This window comes from Eubalaena glacialis, chromosome 3 (genome assembly GCF_028564815.1).
Source record: "Eubalaena glacialis isolate mEubGla1 chromosome 3, mEubGla1.1.hap2.+ XY, whole genome shotgun sequence".
Taxonomy (NCBI): domain Eukaryota; kingdom Metazoa; phylum Chordata; class Mammalia; order Artiodactyla; family Balaenidae; genus Eubalaena; species Eubalaena glacialis.
The window spans coordinates 195,083,909-195,089,166 of NC_083718.1; positions in this window are offsets into that span (position 1 = coordinate 195,083,909).

A 5,258-nucleotide genomic window follows, 5' to 3' on the forward strand; every position below is an offset into this window, starting at 1 on the left:
AGGGTTAGGGTTAGGGTTAGGGTTAGGGTTAGGGTTAGGGTTAGGGTTAGGGTTAGGGTTAGGGTTAGGGTTAGGGTTAGGGTTAGGGTTAGGGTTAGGGTTAGGGTTAGGGTTAGGGTTAGGGTTAGGGTTAGGGTTAGGGTTAGGGTTAGGGTTAGGGTTAGGGTTAGGGTTAGGGTTAGGGTTAGGGTTAGGGTTAGGGTTAGGGTTAGGGTTAGGGTTAGGGTTAGGGTTAGGGTTAGGGTTAGGGTTAGGGTTAGGGTTAGGGTTAGGGTTAGGGTTAGGGTTAGGGTTAGGGTTAGGGTTAGGGTTAGGGTTAGGGTTAGGGTTAGGGTTAGGGTTAGGGTTAGGGTTAGGGTTAGGGTTAGGGTTAGGGTTAGGGTTAGGGTTAGGGTTAGGGTTAGGGTTAGGGTTAGGGTTAGGGTTAGGGTTAGGGTTAGGGTTAGGGTTAGGGTTAGGGTTAGGGTTAGGGTTAGGGTTAGGGTTAGGGTTAGGGTTAGGGTTAGGGTTAGGGTTAGGGTTAGGGTTAGGGTTAGGGTTAGGGTTAGGGTTAGGGTTAGGGTTAGGGTTAGGGTTAGGGTTAGGGTTAGGGTTAGGGTTAGGGTTAGGGTTAGGGTTAGGGTTAGGGTTAGGGTTAGGGTTAGGGTTAGGGTTAGGGTTAGGGTTAGGGTTAGGGTTAGGGTTAGGGTTAGGGTTAGGGTTAGGGTTAGGGTTAGGGTTAGGGTTAGGGTTAGGGTTAGGGTTAGGGTTAGGGTTAGGGTTAGGGTTAGGGTTAGGGTTAGGGTTAGGGTTAGGGTTAGGGTTAGGGTTAGGGTTAGGGTTAGGGTTAGGGTTAGGGTTAGGGTTAGGGTTAGGGTTAGGGTTAGGGTTAGGGTTAGGGTTAGGGTTAGGGTTAGGGTTAGGGTTAGGGTTAGGGTTAGGGTTAGGGTTAGGGTTAGGGTTAGGGTTAGGGTTAGGGTTAGGGTTAGGGTTAGGGTTAGGGTTAGGGTTAGGGTTAGGGTTAGGGTTAGGGTTAGGGTTAGGGTTAGGGTTAGGGTTAGGGTTAGGGTTAGGGTTAGGGTTAGGGTTAGGGTTAGGGTTAGGGTTAGGGTTAGGGTTAGGGTTAGGGTTAGGGTTAGGGTTAGGGTTAGGGTTAGGGTTAGGGTTAGGGTTAGGGTTAGGGTTAGGGTTAGGGTTAGGGTTAGGGTTAGGGTTAGGGTTAGGGTTAGGGTTAGGGTTAGGGTTAGGGTTAGGGTTAGGGTTAGGGTTAGGGTTAGGGTTAGGGTTAGGGTTAGGGTTAGGGTTAGGGTTAGGGTTAGGGTTAGGGTTAGGGTTAGGGTTAGGGTTAGGGTTAGGGTTAGGGTTAGGGTTAGGGTTAGGGTTAGGGTTAGGGTTAGGGTTAGGGTTAGGGTTAGGGTTAGGGTTAGGGTTAGGGTTAGGGTTAGGGTTAGGGTTAGGGTTAGGGTTAGGGTTAGGGTTAGGGTTAGGGTTAGGGTTAGGGTTAGGGTTAGGGTTAGGGTTAGGGTTAGGGTTAGGGTTAGGGTTAGGGTTAGGGTTAGGGTTAGGGTTAGGGTTAGGGTTAGGGTTAGGGTTAGGGTTAGGGTTAGGGTTAGGGTTAGGGTTAGGGTTAGGGTTAGGGTTAGGGTTAGGGTTAGGGTTAGGGTTAGGGTTAGGGTTAGGGTTAGGGTTAGGGTTAGGGTTAGGGTTAGGGTTAGGGTTAGGGTTAGGGTTAGGGTTAGGGTTAGGGTTAGGGTTAGGGTTAGGGTTAGGGTTAGGGTTAGGGTTAGGGTTAGGGTTAGGGTTAGGGTTAGGGTTAGGGTTAGGGTTAGGGTTAGGGTTAGGGTTAGGGTTAGGGTTAGGGTTAGGGTTAGGGTTAGGGTTAGGGTTAGGGTTAGGGTTAGGGTTAGGGTTAGGGTTAGGGTTAGGGTTAGGGTTAGGGTTAGGGTTAGGGTTAGGGTTAGGGTTAGGGTTAGGGTTAGGGTTAGGGTTAGGGTTAGGGTTAGGGTTAGGGTTAGGGTTAGGGTTAGGGTTAGGGTTAGGGTTAGGGTTAGGGTTAGGGTTAGGGTTAGGGTTAGGGTTAGGGTTAGGGTTAGGGTTAGGGTTAGGGTTAGGGTTAGGGTTAGGGTTAGGGTTAGGGTTAGGGTTAGGGTTAGGGTTAGGGTTAGGGTTAGGGTTAGGGTTAGGGTTAGGGTTAGGGTTAGGGTTAGGGTTAGGGTTAGGGTTAGGGTTAGGGTTAGGGTTAGGGTTAGGGTTAGGGTTAGGGTTAGGGTTAGGGTTAGGGTTAGGGTTAGGGTTAGGGTTAGGGTTAGGGTTAGGGTTAGGGTTAGGGTTAGGGTTAGGGTTAGGGTTAGGGTTAGGGTTAGGGTTAGGGTTAGGGTTAGGGTTAGGGTTAGGGTTAGGGTTAGGGTTAGGGTTAGGGTTAGGGTTAGGGTTAGGGTTAGGGTTAGGGTTAGGGTTAGGGTTAGGGTTAGGGTTAGGGTTAGGGTTAGGGTTAGGGTTAGGGTTAGGGTTAGGGTTAGGGTTAGGGTTAGGGTTAGGGTTAGGGTTAGGGTTAGGGTTAGGGTTAGGGTTAGGGTTAGGGTTAGGGTTAGGGTTAGGGTTAGGGTTAGGGTTAGGGTTAGGGTTAGGGTTAGGGTTAGGGTTAGGGTTAGGGTTAGGGTTAGGGTTAGGGTTAGGGTTAGGGTTAGGGTTAGGGTTAGGGTTAGGGTTAGGGTTAGGGTTAGGGTTAGGGTTAGGGTTAGGGTTAGGGTTAGGGTTAGGGTTAGGGTTAGGGTTAGGGTTAGGGTTAGGGTTAGGGTTAGGGTTAGGGTTAGGGTTAGGGTTAGGGTTAGGGTTAGGGTTAGGGTTAGGGTTAGGGTTAGGGTTAGGGTTAGGGTTAGGGTTAGGGTTAGGGTTAGGGTTAGGGTTAGGGTTAGGGTTAGGGTTAGGGTTAGGGTTAGGGTTAGGGTTAGGGTTAGGGTTAGGGTTAGGGTTAGGGTTAGGGTTAGGGTTAGGGTTAGGGTTAGGGTTAGGGTTAGGGTTAGGGTTAGGGTTAGGGTTAGGGTTAGGGTTAGGGTTAGGGTTAGGGTTAGGGTTAGGGTTAGGGTTAGGGTTAGGGTTAGGGTTAGGGTTAGGGTTAGGGTTAGGGTTAGGGTTAGGGTTAGGGTTAGGGTTAGGGTTAGGGTTAGGGTTAGGGTTAGGGTTAGGGTTAGGGTTAGGGTTAGGGTTAGGGTTAGGGTTAGGGTTAGGGTTAGGGTTAGGGTTAGGGTTAGGGTTAGGGTTAGGGTTAGGGTTAGGGTTAGGGTTAGGGTTAGGGTTAGGGTTAGGGTTAGGGTTAGGGTTAGGGTTAGGGTTAGGGTTAGGGTTAGGGTTAGGGTTAGGGTTAGGGTTAGGGTTAGGGTTAGGGTTAGGGTTAGGGTTAGGGTTAGGGTTAGGGTTAGGGTTAGGGTTAGGGTTAGGGTTAGGGTTAGGGTTAGGGTTAGGGTTAGGGTTAGGGTTAGGGTTAGGGTTAGGGTTAGGGTTAGGGTTAGGGTTAGGGTTAGGGTTAGGGTTAGGGTTAGGGTTAGGGTTAGGGTTAGGGTTAGGGTTAGGGTTAGGGTTAGGGTTAGGGTTAGGGTTAGGGTTAGGGTTAGGGTTAGGGTTAGGGTTAGGGTTAGGGTTAGGGTTAGGGTTAGGGTTAGGGTTAGGGTTAGGGTTAGGGTTAGGGTTAGGGTTAGGGTTAGGGTTAGGGTTAGGGTTAGGGTTAGGGTTAGGGTTAGGGTTAGGGTTAGGGTTAGGGTTAGGGTTAGGGTTAGGGTTAGGGTTAGGGTTAGGGTTAGGGTTAGGGTTAGGGTTAGGGTTAGGGTTAGGGTTAGGGTTAGGGTTAGGGTTAGGGTTAGGGTTAGGGTTAGGGTTAGGGTTAGGGTTAGGGTTAGGGTTAGGGTTAGGGTTAGGGTTAGGGTTAGGGTTAGGGTTAGGGTTAGGGTTAGGGTTAGGGTTAGGGTTAGGGTTAGGGTTAGGGTTAGGGTTAGGGTTAGGGTTAGGGTTAGGGTTAGGGTTAGGGTTAGGGTTAGGGTTAGGGTTAGGGTTAGGGTTAGGGTTAGGGTTAGGGTTAGGGTTAGGGTTAGGGTTAGGGTTAGGGTTAGGGTTAGGGTTAGGGTTAGGGTTAGGGTTAGGGTTAGGGTTAGGGTTAGGGTTAGGGTTAGGGTTAGGGTTAGGGTTAGGGTTAGGGTTAGGGTTAGGGTTAGGGTTAGGGTTAGGGTTAGGGTTAGGGTTAGGGTTAGGGTTAGGGTTAGGGTTAGGGTTAGGGTTAGGGTTAGGGTTAGGGTTAGGGTTAGGGTTAGGGTTAGGGTTAGGGTTAGGGTTAGGGTTAGGGTTAGGGTTAGGGTTAGGGTTAGGGTTAGGGTTAGGGTTAGGGTTAGGGTTAGGGTTAGGGTTAGGGTTAGGGTTAGGGTTAGGGTTAGGGTTAGGGTTAGGGTTAGGGTTAGGGTTAGGGTTAGGGTTAGGGTTAGGGTTAGGGTTAGGGTTAGGGTTAGGGTTAGGGTTAGGGTTAGGGTTAGGGTTAGGGTTAGGGTTAGGGTTAGGGTTAGGGTTAGGGTTAGGGTTAGGGTTAGGGTTAGGGTTAGGGTTAGGGTTAGGGTTAGGGTTAGGGTTAGGGTTAGGGTTAGGGTTAGGGTTAGGGTTAGGGTTAGGGTTAGGGTTAGGGTTAGGGTTAGGGTTAGGGTTAGGGTTAGGGTTAGGGTTAGGGTTAGGGTTAGGGTTAGGGTTAGGGTTAGGGTTAGGGTTAGGGTTAGGGTTAGGGTTAGGGTTAGGGTTAGGGTTAGGGTTAGGGTTAGGGTTAGGGTTAGGGTTAGGGTTAGGGTTAGGGTTAGGGTTAGGGTTAGGGTTAGGGTTAGGGTTAGGGTTAGGGTTAGGGTTAGGGTTAGGGTTAGGGTTAGGGTTAGGGTTAGGGTTAGGGTTAGGGTTAGGGTTAGGGTTAGGGTTAGGGTTAGGGTTAGGGTTAGGGTTAGGGTTAGGGTTAGGGTTAGGGTTAGGGTTAGGGTTAGGGTTAGGGTTAGGGTTAGGGTTAGGGTTAGGGTTAGGGTTAGGGTTAGGGTTAGGGTTAGGGTTAGGGTTAGGGTTAGGGTTAGGGTTAGGGTTAGGGTTAGGGTTAGGGTTAGGGTTAGGGTTAGGGTTAGGGTTAGGGTTAGGGTTAGGGTTAGGGTTAGGGTTAGGGTTAGGGTTAGGGTTAGGGTTAGGGTTAGGGTTAGGGTTAGGGTTAGGGTTAGGGTTAGGGTTAGGGTTAGGGTTAGGGTTAGGGTTAGGGTTAGGGTTAGGGTTAG